The following is a 16,710-nucleotide window of genomic DNA, read 5'->3' as shown; positions in this document are numbered from 1 at the left end:
TAGCCAGGATGGTCTTGATCTCCTGACCTCGTGATCCGCCCGCCTCGGCCTCCCAAAGTGCTGGGATTACAGGCGTGAGCCACCGCGCCCGGCCAAGGCTTACTTCTATATCTTTTACACACTAGATTCTAAGTACTACTTTCCCTCTGTCTTTTCATATTTGAGAAAGCTTGCTGGTTGACTTTATAACTGAACAGTTTTGTTGGACTACACTTTTTTTAACAGGCTTAATTCACTTTATTTTACTTGTATAAAACCCCTATGTTGTAGCCACAGCTGGAGCCTGGCTCCTCTGCACGTAGACTCTGGCATGGGTCTTGACAAGGTGGTCAGTCAATTCCTGATAGGGAGACGTGGTGAATACAGTCTCCTTCCAGAGGTCAGGGGTCAGGTAGCTGTAGGTCTTGAAGATGGCATCAAAGGTGGCCTTGGCGAAGTTGCCCAGGGTGGCATTGCAGCCCCCAGCTGAGGTGTGGCAGTCATGGATACCGGCCATCATCAGCAGCTTCTTAGCTACTGGGATCGAGGCGATGCCAATGCCCCAGGTGCAGGGATGAGGTGCATCAGCACAGAGCCGCAGCAGCCTGTCACCTTGCAAGGGACGGTGTGGGGCTTGCCGAACTTGTTTCCCCAGTAGCCTCTGCGCACGGGGACAATGGAGAGGTTGGCCGGGATCATGGCCCCTCAGATGGCAGTGGCTACCTCCTCGGAGCACTTAACACCCAGACCGACGTGGCCACTGTAGTCCCCTATGGCCACCAACGCCTTGAACCTGGTGCATTGGCCAGCACGGGTCTGCTTCTGCACCAGTATAATCTTCAAAACCTCATGCTTGAGAGAGGCCCACAGGAAAAAGTCAATGATCTCAGACTCCTCGATTGGCAGGGAGAGGAGATACATCTCCTCCAGGGACTTGATCTTCATGTCCTTGACCAGGCTGGCCCAGCTTGGTGATGGGCATCCATTCTTTGTCCTTGGCCTTGCCTCTACAAGCTCTGCGGCCTCAGCCACTTCCGCCCCCAATCATGGCAGCAACCCCGGCCGGGGATGCCACTGCCGCAGCCTCCGCAGAAGACTCCGCGGTTCCCCATCCCAGGCCCCTTCCTTTCTCCACTGTCCCAGAGCCATCTACCATTTGCAACTTCTGTGTTTTCTCGGAGAAGAAGCGGGCTACACTTTCTTGTCCTCAGAAGTTAGTGGATATTGCTCCATTCCCTTCTGTACCACAAGCCCAGCCCAATTTCCTTCCTTATAGGAATATGTATATTAACATGCACAACATATAAGAATATTTTATATATAATATATACCTTATGAGAATATATATAACATATATATCTGTTATTATTTTACAGTCTATGACCTCCATGTTGATTGCCTTCCATTTATTTTAATCTCTTTGTCCCTTTTCTCTGCATTTACTGATTATTATTGCTGTTGTTTTTCTTATCTTTTTTTTTTTTTTTTCAGAGACAGGGTGGTCTCACTCTGTCACTCAGGCTGGAGTGCAGTGCTGTGATCATAATTCACTGCAACCTCGAACCCCTGAGCTGAAGCAATCCTCCTGCCTCAGCCTCCAGAGTAGCTAGGACTACAGGCATGTACCACACCCCCAAGCTAAAGTTTTGTAGAGGCAGGGTCTCACTATGTTGACCAGGCTGGTCTCAAACTCCTGGGCGGATCACTTGAATGATCCTCCCACCTTGGTCTCCCAAAGTGCTGGGATTACAGGCATGAGCCACCGTGCCTGGCCCTGCATTTGCTGATTATTGTCAGCCACTAATTCTATTTTCAGTCATGTCTATCCTGTTCCCTGCTCTTCCTAAATTATTTATTAGATCTATGGTGGCTGTCTTTGGGGTCTCAATTAGTTTCCTTAGCTCTGAAAATTTCTCCATTCTTTTCATTCTGTTATTTTATTACCTCATTTTGGGGCCTTAGTTTTCTAGAATAATGGTACCATAAAGTTATCCTAAATCTTAAAGCACTTCCAGGGGGTCTTTTCTGTTTGTTTGGAAGAGGTATATTTTCATTATTTTAAAAACTATTTTTCACCTTTAAACACTTGTCTTTTTACACCAGGTTTTGTCTTCTTTCTTTCTTCTTTTCTTCCTCTTTATTTTTCTCATTCTTCTTCTTTTCCTTCTCCTTCTTTTTCTTCCTGCTTTAATGTGTTTGCCCACTTGCCTTGCCTTTATTTTTTCCATTCTTCTTTTAAATTACATAGCTCTGGCCGGACTCAGTGGCTCACACCTGTAATCCCAGCACTGTGGGAGGCCAAGGCAGGTGGATCACCTGATATCCGGAGTTCAAGACCAGCTTGGCCAACATGGTGAAACCCCATCTCTACTAAAACTACAAAAATTAGCTGAGCATGGTGACACATGCCTGTAATCCCATCTACTCGGGAGGCTGAGGCAGGAGAACTGCTTACACCCGGGAGGCAGAGGTTGCAGTGAGCTGAGATGGCGCCACTGTACTCCAGCCTGGGTGACAGACTGAGACTCTGTCTCAAAAAAAAAAAAAAAAAAAATTACTTAGCTCTGTACTGACTTCTCATTGGGCCTGATATAATGTTTCTACATTAATATTCAGGACCAGTCTGTCTGCCTCATTTGGAGCTATTTAAGTTGTTGGGGTTGCTTTCAATCCACTTATCTTTAGCCTGAGGACATGGTGAGGGTCATGTGAAGGGAGACCCACAGTAGGTCAGGAGGAGCTCTGATTTCTCTTCTGGAGTCCAGTTAAACATCCTGTACCAGTGCCCGCCCACCGCCCCCCACCCGCCACACCCAGCTAGCTATGGGTATATCCGTCTTGCTCTTCTAACTCATCACAGAGACCTGGAAAGATGGGAAGCCAGGGAGGCCCTTCCTGCCTCTGTCAGGCCCGGAGGGGTAAGCAGGGTCTGCCACACTTGAGGCTTTTCCTTTACTTTTCCCAGGGCCACCTACTCACTCCTTCCAACTGTTTCTTTCCAAATTGGAAGACATTCATAAAAATTATCAGAGTTCTCAGCATTATTCCTGAGGGGTGGGTGGGAAAAAAAGCTACCCTAACAATGTCACTTTCCTTGGCTCTCACTTTTTGGAGTTTATGGTGTAAAGTTGTTCTCCTTTGTTTTTTCAGTACTTCTGTTTATTTCATTAGATTTAGAGGCAGATGATTTAATCTGACTTTATTTTGCCACTTGCATTCAGAGATTTCTTTGCTTTTTATACTGTCAAATTTTATATATTTACATAATGTAAGGATGTAAAATACCTAGAGAACTATTACCAATACATAACTTTTTTAAAAGCAAAAAATCTCCATCCTGTTTATTGCTCTTAAATAAACGTTCCTCAAAACTGCTACTGTATGACAGTTAAAGAGCCAGCATAGACCTCAGCCCCCAAACTCCAGACCCTGACAGACCTGTATTCAAGATCCCAGCTCTGCCGCTCACTAGTTGTGGGATAACTGAGCAAGTTACCTAACGCTTAGTTACTTTTAATGGCAAAACTACAATTACTTTTGCACCAACCTAATATTAAAAAGGGGATGATAATAATACCTACCTCATCAGTTGTGAGGATTAAACGAAATAATGCACACTAAATGCTTGCCACGGTGCCTGGCACGGAACCCACCTATTTTCTAGGTTTTGCACGCTGCTTCCCCTTTCCGTGACGCAGGCCATGGAAAAGAAATTTTTTGAATTAAAGGAAATTTAAAGGTTATCTTATCCAAGCCTCTCACATCACAAAAGAAGAATTAAGATCATGAGAAATTGCATCAGATATATTATACCTACTCCTCAATACCCTGACACTGGAATTAGATTCTTGATCAATGGGCATGAACATTCTAATCCTTGTGAAGGGGCATTTCTCACTGTAAATTATTAATTAGGTATCCAATTTATTAAAAACACAACAAAATCATTTCAACAGGACCTGTGACAACAACCTGAGACCTCTGAATCTAGGTCCGGTGTACTTTCCACTAATTGACAGCTTCGCTTACATTACTAAAGGAACTATCTTCAATCCCATGAAGGATTACAAAAATATTTATATAAAGAAGTGTAAAATTTTACAAATAAAGAAATAGGCTGGGCGCAGTGGCTCACGCCTGTAATCTCAGCACTTTGGGAGGCCGAGGCAGACGGATCACTTGAGGTCAGGAGTTCGAGACCAGCCTGGCCAACATGGTGAAACTCCATCTCTACTAAAAATCCAAAAAGTAGCCAGGCATGGTAGCGTGTGCCTGTAGTCCCAGCTACTCAGGAAGCTGAGGCAAGAGAATCGTTTAAACCTGGGAGACAGAGGTTGCAGTGAGACGAGATCGTGCCACTGCACTCTAGCCTGGACAACAGAGCGAGACTCAGTCTCAAATAAATAAATAAATAAATAGCCAGGTGCAGTGGCTCATTGCCTGTAATCCCAGCGGTTTGGCAGGCTGAGGTGGGAGGACTGCTTGTGCCCGGGAGTTCAAGACCAGCCTGGATAATATAGCGAGACCTTGTCTCTATTAAAAAAAAAAAAAAAAAACCTTAAAAACAAAACTTAGCCGAGCATGGTGGCACCCCGGGAGAAACACCCTAAGCCCAGGAGGCAGAGGTTGCAGTGAGCAGAGATCACGCCAATGCCTTCCCAGCCCGGGCAACAGAGCAAGCATCCTGCCTCAAAAATAAATAAATAAATAAATTTTTATAAAAATAAATAAAGAAATGTTATTGGGGTTTTTTAAAACATGTTAAAGTGGATAAGGAGACATAGCATTAAATATCCAAACTATTCAAAAGATATAGGACTCTCACAGAGTTACACTAAGCTTGTGAAGGCTTAGCTACTAAAAAGAAGAAAAAGAAATATATATATATAAAAAGATACACTAAGTAGCCGGGCGCGGTGGCTCACGCCTGTAATCCCAGCACTTTGGGAGGCCGAGGAGGGTGGATCACAAGGTCAGCAGATCGAGACCATCCTGGCCAACACAGTGAAACGCCGTCTCTACTAAAAATACAAAAAAATTAGCTGGGCGTGGTGGCTGGCGCCTGTACTCCCAGCTACTCCGGAGGCTGAGGCAGGAGAATGGCATGAACCCAGGAGGTTGAGCTTGCAGTGAGTGAGCCGGAGATTGTGCCACTGCACTACAGACTGGGGGACAGAGTGAGACTCTGTCTAAAAAAAAAAAAAAAAAAAAGATACACTAAGCTAATGAAAGTCTTACCTTGGTCCATACCCACTAGTATAAAAGTTTTAATGCAAATTTATAATTCATCATAAGATATGCATTTAAAGGTCACAGTACTAAAAATGTAATGTTGTGATTAGCTGAAAAAACGTAATGAATCCTTAGAGGAAAAAAATATTTAATATCTTAGACCACAGTGACTTGCACCATCCTAATAACGTACGTTGCCTCCAACCCAGACGTTCTTAGCCTAAAAGGTGTCAGAGAAGGAGCAGCCTTGGAGAATACATTTCACTACATAAAGCTCCTGTGCCACTCCAGCTTCTTTGGTGCACAGCCACCAGGCGCTCTCCTTCATGCAACCCAACACCCAGACCCTGCCCTCCTCAGCTCACACCCTAAAAATGGCCCCCGGTCATTCAGATTGTATTGTTGTTATTCTTGTCTCACTATTCCAGCCTGAAATATAGATGCCATTAATTCAAATTTTTCTTACTCCTAATGTGGCAACCAGTTAATCAGATAAACAGGTCAGCTTTAAATGGTTAAGAGATAAAGGAAACTAAGGCCAGGCGCGGTGGCTCATCTCTGTAATCCCAACCCTTTGGGAGGCCAAGGCAGGTGGATCACCTGAGGTCAGGAGTTCAAGGCCAGCCTGGCCAACATGGAGAAACCTGTCTCTACTAAAAATACAAAAATTAGCTGGGTGTGGTGGTGGGCGCCTGTAATCCCAGCTACTCAGGAGGCTGGGGCAGGAGAATCACTTGAACCCAGGAGGCGGAGGTTGCAGTAAGCCGAGATCACACCATTTGCACTCTAGCCTGGGCGACAAGAGCGAAACTTCATCTAAAAAAAAAAAGAGAGAGAGATAAAGGAGACTAGAGATACAACATCCCACTCCCTTCCCCTCTCTGGAAATATATATGAGTAAGACTGAAGCTTTCAGAGATGGTGACTTCATCTTTATTGCTTAACCTAAAGAAATGTCTTCAGTGGTTAAAAAAAAAAAAAAAATTCTTGCTACAGGAGCCAGAAGAAAGCCATGGCATCCCATACTTGTTAGAGGTAACTGAGGGCTGTAGTAGACTACTATAATAAACATGAGCAGGGCATGGTGGCTCACGTCTGTAACCCCAGCACTTTGAGAGGCCATGGTGGGAGGATCCCTTGAGGCCAGGAGTTCAAGACCATTCTGGGCAACATGGTGAGATCTTGTCTCTACAAAATTAAACAATTAGCCAGGTATGGTGGCATGCATCTGTGGTCCCAGATATCGGGAGGCTGAGGTGGGAGGATTGCTTAAGCCTAGGAGGTCAAGGCTGCAGTGATTTGTGACAGCGCCACTGCACTCCAGCCTGGGTGACAACGTGAGACCCTGTCTCAAAAAAAAAAAAAAATGAATATAAAGAAATAGAGTACATCTGGGTGAAATTTGGAGTACTCCTCAAAGAAGCCCCAAACATATGGCCACTTAGTCCTGGTCTGTCATCAAGCATCCGAAGCCGCGGTGGCTCTAGTATTGCAGGAGATGGCCACCCGCAGGCACTCCCTTACCACCTGCTGAGGTTCTGCTGCTCCCAAATGGACCAGAGCAGAGAAGTATCATGTGACTTCATTTCCTTGCTGTGCTAGGACCCCTGACATTTCTGATCATCCTTTTCTCTGGGCCACTTGGACCCAGGCTGGGACTCCACGCTTCTTGGCCCTTCACTTGCTCATAGTCTGCACTCTTCTTCCCCTTCCCAGTCAGGGGTGACAATGCTACAACTGAGCATTGGCCGGGAGACTGGAGAATGCTGCTTCCCTCCGGAGCAGCTCTGACTAAGGTGAGCATTGGCATTGCCTGACAACAGTGACTTGCCTGTGCTCAAAGTACTTTCTAAGGCCCAACAGAGATACCCTATTTAGAAAGTATTGAAATCCACTACATTCTACACTTAACTTAAAAGCTGGCCACTCAAAGCCTCTAGCTTTCTCAGAAATGCTGATTCAACCATAAAATTTCAGAACAACAAATAAGCCAGAAATTTCCATACAGATAGGTTGTTCATTACTTTCATATAAAGTTATGTGACTCTTAAGTGAATTCAAAGGCCAAATCTTTGAAAGTCAAGATCTATAAAATAAATAAAACAGTTAATTATACTTCATCGTTTACACTTAGTTTTTGACAATGTATTTTCAGCATTTGCTGATGATGCATAAGGTTTCTTTTGTTTTCTTCTTCACAATTGAACATGCAGTGAAGCAGCTTAGTCCAACAAGCAGTAATTTGAGACTAAAGAGTCATAACTTTTGGCATGCCAAATTCATACTTCACATATTCCCTTAAGAAATAGAATTCATAGCCAGGCATGGTGGTGTGCACCTGTAGTCCCAGCTACTCAAGGGGCTGAGGTGGGAAGATGCCTTGAGCCCAAGAGGTTGAGGCTGCAGTGAGCCATGATCATGCCACTGCACTCCAGCCTGGGCAACAGAGCAAGACCCTGTCTCAAAAATAAAAATAAATAAAATAAAATAAATAAACAGAACCCAGCTGGGTGTGGTGGCTCACACCTGTAATCCCAACACTTTGGGAGGTCGAGGCAGGAGGGCTGCTTGAGGCCAGGGGTTCAAGAACCAGCCTGGGCAACAAAGCAAGACCTCGTCTCTACAAAAAAAAAAAAAATTAATTAGCTGGGCCCACTGGCAAGTACCTATAGTCCCAGCTACCTGGGAGGCTGAGGCAAAAGGATCCTTTGAGCCCAGGAATTCGAGGTTACAGTGAGTTATGATTGTACCACTGCACTCCAGTCTATGTGACAGAGTGAGACCCTGTCTCAAAAAGAAGAAAGAAGGAGGAGGAGGAGGAGGAGGAGGAGAAGGAGGAGAGCAGAACTGACATGCAACTTCTGGGTTGTGCCCCTTAAATGGATAACATGTCTTTTTATTCTACTTTGCCTTCTCCCATCTTGCTGCCTGGAACTTGGACATGGCAACAAACCATCTAGGACCAAACAGATGAGGCTAATATTTTAGGGACGCTTGAACGGCAGCATGGAAGAGCCAACATATCAGCATTATTTGAGAAATGAATCAGACTATTAAATGAGAAATAAAATTCTTTTTTATTATTTTTAAAACTCTACCCCTGAGTGACAGATTAGAGAAATAACATTCTATCCTGTTTAAATTTTTGTTGTCTTTGTTAAAACAGCTGAAACTTTATCCTAATTGAAATATCTTGCAATTTCAATGTCACATTTAGAATTCATGTTTTCGTTACTAATTGCTATTTCATTTTCACTAATTGTTACAGAGTATTTAAGGCAAGGAGCAATAACACATTCAAAGAACTATACAAATTTTTGTACAAAGATAGTAACTTTACTAAAATTGATGGACATTAACATGATGCAGTAGTTCAAAATGGTCATTATATCAGCTAATTAAAAAAGTTCTAACCCAATGAGCAAATCCTTTTCTCAAGGATTTATGAGTAGGCAGCATTTGTGCAAAATTCATAATTTCGTGCAATTTGTGCAAAATTCATAATTTTGTGCAATTTGTGCAAAATTCATAGTAAGTAATTTCTTGGGGCTAACTCCTATTAGCAGATGTTACCCAGCTACGCTAAATCTACATTTAACAATCTTTTGAGTTTCAGGCTTTGTTTTTTGTTTGTTTGTTTGTTTGTTTTTGTTTTTGTTTTTGAGACAGAGTCTCACTCTGTCACCCAGGCTGGAGTGCAGTGGCTGTGATCTCAGCTCACTGCAACCACCACCTCCCAGGTTCAAGCAATTCTCCTGCCTCAGCTTCCTTAGTAGCTAGGGCTACAGGTGCATGCCACCATTCCCGGTTATTTTTTGTATTTTTAGTAGAGAGGGGGTTTCACCATGTTGCCAAGGCTGGGCTTGAACCCCTGACCTCAAGTGATCTACCCACTTTGGCCTCCTAAAGTGCTGGGATTACAGGTGTGAGACACCGCACCTGGCCTTCAGTTTCAGTTTTAAAGTTAGCTAAGAATAGTCTGTTCATAGAGATATGTTCAAAAGAAATGTTCATAAGAGTTATATTCAAAAAGTTCAAGAAAACTGAAATTATTGTAATTATGAGCTCTTTCAGAAAGTAGATTGCCATTAGATGCAAATTTCCATTCATAAATAACTCAGCTAGAGAACTGAGAAAGTTAGTTTTGAGTCATTCTCTCAGGATTATAAATACAAGGAAGAAGTGAAGAAAAGAAATAATCTTGAAATAAAGAGCACTAGTACCTAGAAGTTTTATGTCATTGTGATGCCCAACATGACCATAATTTCTTTTTCTTTTCTTTTTCCCCCTTCTTTTTAGACAGAGTCTTGCTCTGTAGCCCAGGTTGGAGTGCAATGGTGCAGTCTCGGCTCACTGCAACTTCACCTTCCGTGTTCAAACAATTCTCCTGCCTCAGCCTCCCAAGTAGCTGGGACAACAGGTGCCCACCACCATGTCCAGCTAAACTTTTGTATTTTTAGCAGAGACAGGGTTTCGCCACGTTGGTCAGGTAGGTTTCAAACTCCTAACCTCAAGTGATCTGACCGCCTTGGCCTCCCTAAGTGCTGGGATTACAGGCGTGAGCCACCATGCCCAGCCAATGACCATAATTTCTATTTCTACTATAGCTACCACAAATAAAAGAAGTAGTATTACTAGGAGAGGTGGGCGCAGTTTAATCTCACCACTTTGTAATACCTGTAATCTTACCACTTTGGGAGGCTGAGGTGGGAGGACTGGTTGAGCCAAGGAGTTCGAGACCAGCCTGGGAAACATAGGGAGACCCGGTCTCTACAAAAATAAAAAAATTAGTCAGGCATCGTGCCACGCACCTGTGGTCCCAGCTACTTGGGCAGCTGAGATAGGAGGATCACTTGGGCATGGGAGGTTGAGGCTGCTGTGAGCCATGATTGCACCACTGCACTTCAGCCTGGGTGACAGAAGGAGGCCCTCTCTCAAAAAAAATAAAATAATAAAAAAGAAAATGTATTTCCATCCCTTATAATTTTCTTTGTTGTTGTTGCTTTGAGACAGGATTTCATTCTCTCACTCTATCAGGCTGGAGTGCAGTGGCGCCATCACAGCTCACTGCAGCCTTGACCTCCACGGGCTCAAGTGATCCTCCCATATCAGCCTCCCAAGTAGCAGGTACTACAGGCATGCGCCACCTTATCCAGCTAATTTTTTTGTATTTTGTGGAGACAGGGTTTCACCCTGTTGTCCAGGCTGATCTTGAACTCCTGAGCTCAAGTCATCTGCCCACCTCAGCCTCCCAAAGTGCTGGGATTACAGGTGTGAGCCACCTTGCCCAGCCTAGTGCTTATAATTCTCTTTGGGCTACCAAAGTAGGGTAAGAGTGGTAAGAATACAGGGTCCCTGAATGTTGCTGGAGGGGAGAGAAATCACGACTTAGAGAACATTCAGGGAACATCTGGGAGAAGCTACGAGAACATTCAGTTTTACAAATCATGAATAAGTCCTAAATTAATGACAGTAATCTCATTTCAAAGTGAGGATTAGTAGTAATGAATTAACTTTTCTCAGTTTCTCTATTTTCACTAATAGGACAGTGATCACCAGGTCACTTAGTCGCAAAGCATTACACACCCATGATTCTTCCCTCCACTTTATCCCACTTCTGTCACTACTTATTGCCATTCATTGTCAGCCTTTCTCTTCATTCCCACCACCACTGAATGAATTTAGGTACTTGGGGTACCTCACATCTCAGACCACTGAGATAGCCTTCTTTGCACCCACTTTCCAATACCACATTCACTAATTCATTCATTCAATACATATTTACATGAATAGGCACTGCAGTAAGTGCTGTGAGTACCATATTACACAAGTCAGACACCCTTCCTGCCCCAGTGGAGCATATGTTCTAGCAAGGGATGCTGGCAAACTAGTTTTATTACATACTTGTCCTCAGAGACTATAGAATAGCCCTGGATCTTATTCTATGTTATTAACTGAAGTGTATCCTCCCACCCACAAATTCATATTTTGAAGTCCTAACTCCCCAATGTGACTGTATTTAGAGATACAGTCTTTAAGCTTAAATTAGTTCATAAGGGTGGGTCCCTAATCTGACACCATTGATGTCCTCACAGGAAGAGGAAGAGACCCCAGGGACTTCTCTGTCTCTCTTTCTCTCCAAGGACACACAGAGGAAAGGCCATGTGAGGACATGGCAAGAAGGCAGCCATCTGCAAGCCAAGGAGAGAGGCCAGGAGAAACTAATCCTGGAAGCATCTTGATCTTGGACTTCCAGCTTCCAGAACTGTGAGAAAATCAATGTCTGCTGTTTAAACCACTCAGTCTGTGGTATGCTGTTATGGCAGCCTGAATTAATACATCCTGTCACTCTTGTTCACACCAGACTTAGGCACTATTCTCTATTACCATCCCTCAGCTCCTGTTAAGTAAAATTCTCCAAAGGCAGGCTTTTTCTTCTTCTTTCTTCTTCCCCTTCTCCTTCTTCCTCTTTTTTTTTTTTTTTTTTTTTTTTTTTTTGAGAAAGGGTCTGACTCTGTCACCCAGCTGGAGTGCAGTGAGTGGCACAATCTTGGCTCACTGATGCCTTGACTGTCCAGACTAAAGCAATTCTACCACCTCAGCTTCCCAAGTAAGCTGGGACCACAGGTGCACGACAGTACTACACCCGACTTTTTTATTTTTTGTAGAGGCGAGGTTTCGCCCATGTTGCCTAGGCTGGTCCCAAACTCCTGGGCTTAAGCGATCCTCCCGCCTCAGCCTCCCAAATGTGCTGGGATTCCAGGCATGAGCCACTGTATCAAATTCTTTTTTTTTTTTTTTTTTGGAGATAGGGCTTCACCCCACAGCCCAGGCTAGAGTGCAGTGGTGCGATCTCAGCTCACTGCAGCCTTGATTTCCCAGGGGCTCAGGTGATCCTCCCACCTCCGCCTCCCCAGTAGCTAGGACTACAGGTGCACACCACCACACCTGGCTAATTTTTTGTATTTTTTGTAAAGACAGAGTCTCCCTATGTTGCCCAGGCTAGTCTCGAACTCCCAGGTTCAAGTGATCCGCCCTCCTTGGCCTCCCAAAGTGTTGGGATTACAGGTGTAAGCCACCACATCCCATCAATACGGAGTGTTCTTATTTTAGTTGTAGACAAAGTACACACTATCTGCACTTGGGGAAGCCAAGGAAGGAGAATTGCTCGAGGCCAGGAGTTTGAGACCAGCCTGGGAAACATAGCAAGACTTCATCTCTACAAAAAATTTTAAAAATTAGCCAGTCCTGGTGGTGCACACCTATAGTCCCAGCTACTCAGGAGGCTACAGCAGAAGGATCACTGGAGCTCAGGAGGTCAAGGCTGCAGTGAGCTGTGATGGCACCATTGCACTCCAGCCTAGGTAAGACCCAGAGTGAGACCCTGTCTCTAAAAAAATAGAAAAAGGAAGGAAATGTGAAGTATAAAGGCCGTGGTCCATAGCAATTCTGAAATGCAACTCAGCAAATATTGGAAGTTCTTTGATTAGGTTTCAATGTATGGAAATAATTTTCTGCGGATCTTGGCTCCACCCTCTATGCTCCTGGTTCTGCCTTCTGAGTCTCCCTTCCTTTTTCATGAAAGGTGTAAAGTTTGATGCTCAGTGGTTTTCTTATGCTGCTTTCTGCTAATAGAATTTTGGAAGTCCAATGACTTCTTTTCATTTGCTACTCTTTCTGTCCCTTTCAGTCCAAACTGGCAGTGTTTTTGGTGACACAATTTTCTTAAAAACTTTGTAGGCCTTCTGTGAATTTCATTGGCATTCACTCCATTGGATAAAAGCCACATCCAAAAATCTCATCTAGGTAAGATCTTGTTCTACCTTGGGCTCCTGTTGATTTTGCTGAGAACAATGTCCTTAAACTTCCTAGAAGACCTGTGGTTTCACTGAAAAGGTCCTTGAGGCACACTCTTAGTCTCTTTCAAGGTCTTAGTCTCTTTCAAGGGCCTTGTATGTAACTGGATACTGATTCGTTCATCTTTCTGAGATTTTAACAAAAGGCTACATAGTCACACCTCCAAAATTTCCTCTGCCATTCATTTTTCTTTTTTTTTCCTTTTTCTTTTTTTTCAGAGTCTCACTCTGTTGCCCAGGCTGGAGAGCAGTGGTGAAATCATAGCTCATCATAGTAATCTCAACCTCCTGGGCTCAAGAGATCCTCCTGCCTTAGCCTCCCAAGTAACTGTGATTACAGATGCTCACTACCATACCCAGCTAATTTTTATTTTTTGTAGAGATGGAGTCTTGCTATGTTGCCCAGGCTAGTCTCAAACTTCTGGGCTCAAGCAATCCTCCCACCTCAGCCTCCCAAAATGCTGGCATTACAGGCATGAGTCACCACGCCCAGCCTCTCTGCCATTTTTCTTGACAGTGCTTGGAAGCCATTTCTTGTTCTAGCATATTCTCCCCTCTGAAGAGACTGAGTATTTTCAAAATCATCGAGTCCTAACTCCTTTTGTTTCATAGTTCTCTCCATTTATTTCTCTCCTCTCACATTTTGCTATAAATATTAAGAAGAAATCCAGTGGGGCCTTCAACGCTTTGGTTTGAAATATCCATTCCTGCATAACCAAACCCAGGACTTACATGTTCTGCTTTCCACATAATTGCAGGAGACATTTGACTACATTTTCTGCCATTACATAGCAAAGATATATCCCTTCCTCCAGTTTCTAAAAACATGCTCCTCATTTCGTTTTGAACTTGGGAGTGTTTTTAAAGTCCATAAAATCCTTTAAAGACTTTAAAGTTTCTACTAACAGTATGTTCAAGCAATTTGGACTTTATCATGCCCCTCAAAATTATTCCACCTTCTTACTATTCCTTGGTTTCAAAGCTACTTCCACATATTTTGGTATTTTTTATAGCAGCATGGCACTCCCAGGTACCACAATACCAAAACCAGTTCTCTCTCACTATGTAACAATGTTACCACAAATTTAGCAGCTTAAAACAAATACACATTTACTATCTCATAGTTTTTGTGAGTCAGGAATATGGGAACAGCTGTGCCTGCTCGTTTGTTTTTGGGTCTCTCAGAAAGTGTTAGCCAGGACTGGGGAGTCATCTGATGACCAACCAGGTAGTGATCTGTTTCCAAATGCATGAGGTTGCTGGCAGGATTCAGTTCTTTCTGGGTCATTAGGCTGAGGGTCTTGCTTCCTTGCTGGCCGCTGGTAGGAGGTCACCCTCAGTTCTTGCTACATGGGCCTCTTCTGATGGATATTTACTTCTCCAAAGCCAGCAAGGGAAAGAAAAAAATAGTTTACTAGCAAGATAGGAGCACCATCCTTTATGTAACATCATGATGGAAGTGACATCCCATCTCCTTTTGCCATATTTTATTGGTTACAGCAAGCCACAGCTTCCTCACAAATGCATGGGGACAGGATTACACAAGGATATAAATACTAGGAGGTAGGGGTAACTGGTGGAAATCCGAGAGTCTTTCTGCCACAAAATACTAACTGATGGCCGGGCACGGTGGCTCACACCTGTAATCCCAGCACTTTGGGAGGCCGAGGCTGGCGGATCACCTGAGGTCAGCAGTTCACGACCAGCCTGACCAATATGGTGAAACCCCATCTCTACTAAAAATACAAAATTAGCCATGCGTGGTGGCGCATGCCTGTAATCCCAGCTACTTGGGAGGCTGAGGCAGGAGAATCGCTTGAACTCGGGAGGCGGAGGTTGCAGTGAGCCAAGATCACGCCATTGCACTCCAGCCTGGGCAACAAGAGCTAAACTCCATCTCAAAAAAAAAATACTAACTGAAGCATTAAATTAGAGAAACAGCTTTGCGCCATGTGTAAATAGCTGTTAGTCTTTTTAATTCACATTAACATTAATATAAACTATTCTTTCAAATATATTCTGAGCACCTACCAGGTGCTAGGCATTATGCTAAGCATAGGATACAGTACAAAGGTGAGCAAAAACAGACACAGTTCCTGTTCTCATGAAAATTCTAGTCAGAAGGAGAGAGAAAATAATTACATGAATAAATGTGAAATTATGATTTTGACAAATACTATGAAAGTTTATGATACTATGAAAATCTGTAAGATGAGGAAATGACCTGATCTAGTGGTTGGGCACAGCTTCTGGGAGAAAATGACATTTCATTTGAGATATAAAAAATGAGCAAGAACAAACTAGAAAAAGCAAGGAAATAAATTCTATGCATTCAGAAGATCATGCAGGTACTGCCAGTACCTACAGAGAGCATCAAATTATTAAGGGATGAAAAGCTGGAGCAAGGAAACCAAGAGGTACCCCCAACTCTGATCACCACTTTGGGGTCTACACACATATATCCATCTGCTTATTTGTACTTCTCAAAATCAATGTGTAGAAAACCAATCTTGGCTTGTAAAACTTAGTTCTTTCTCAACATTCCCTACTTCAGTGAAAGGCACCACCATCTGTAAACCTGGAAGTGAGAAACCTAGGAGTTATTCTTGACAGTTCCCTCTTCCTCACTCCCTCACCAAATACTATGCACTTTATTACTAATTACACAACAGGTCTCTCATAATCCAGACATACCACGTTCTCTCCTGTCCCCAAGCCTTTGCTTTTGCTGGTCCCATGCTTGGAAATATCCTAATTCATCCTTCAAGATGTAACCCAAACATATTGCACTTAGCGTTCTACTACAACCATGCATAAATAATAACCTCTCTCTTCAGTGATATAAAACACTTTTCAAATACCTCATCACCCCTGTTACAGGTTGGTTGTCTGGGAAGCAGACTTTCAGGCAGATCAGCAAGCAGGACAACATTAGGAAGTGCTCCTGGAACCAATGCCAGTGGAAGGAGAAGGAAGTAGGATTGGGCAGAGGAGAGCTGAGTTGAGATGTACCAAGAGTCCTCAGCCAAGCAGTGCTCTGGGCTGGGATGGTCCTTGGGATCTTTCCAAATTGAGTTAAGAAGGCCAGGACTTTAAATCCTCCTCCCCAGGATGATCAGTCCATTGGATTGGGTTATCCCTGGAAGGAGGCATGACTTCGGCTGAAGAAGTTTTCCTCAGTAATCTCCCCCGAAGTATGACAGCTTAGGGATGTCTTCTGGATGCTTCTCAGAGTTAGAGAATAAGTCTTTCATTCCTGAAGAGGGATCCAGGAGATGCATTGCAGCATCCACTACGAACCCTAGGCTCAAATCAACTTACTAGAACCACACTCCCTTGTATTAAGGAAGGCTCCATTGCCCTCACTAGGTATTTTTTTGGTGTGTGTATTTTTGTTTTGTGTGTGTGTGTGTGGTTTGGTTTTCTTTTCTTCGTCTTCTTTTTTTTTTTTTTTTGAGACTAGATCTCACTGTGTTGCCTGGGCTATTCACTGTGGCTATTCATAAGTGCGATCATAGCATACTACGACCTTGAACTCCTGGACTCAAGCATTCCTCCTGCCTCAGCTTCCCAAAGAAGCCTAACTAGTTTTTGAGACATTTGCTCCCTTAAAGAGTTGGGATTTAATAGAAATCTGGTAAAA

General features: G+C 43.6%; 1 pseudogene; it reads right to left on the bottom strand.

Annotated features, from left to right (window-relative positions):
* Positions 1-259: 259 nt before the first annotated feature.
* Positions 260-1,094, bottom strand: LOC100607706 (annotated as a pseudogene).
* Between the last annotated feature and the right edge of the window lie 15,616 nt (positions 1,095-16,710).

Source organism: Nomascus leucogenys, chromosome 16 (genome assembly GCF_006542625.1).
Source record: "Nomascus leucogenys isolate Asia chromosome 16, Asia_NLE_v1, whole genome shotgun sequence".
Classification (NCBI taxonomy): domain Eukaryota; kingdom Metazoa; phylum Chordata; class Mammalia; order Primates; family Hylobatidae; genus Nomascus; species Nomascus leucogenys.
Note: the sequence above shows the minus strand (reverse complement) of the source record. Positions and strands in the feature narration are given on the sequence as shown.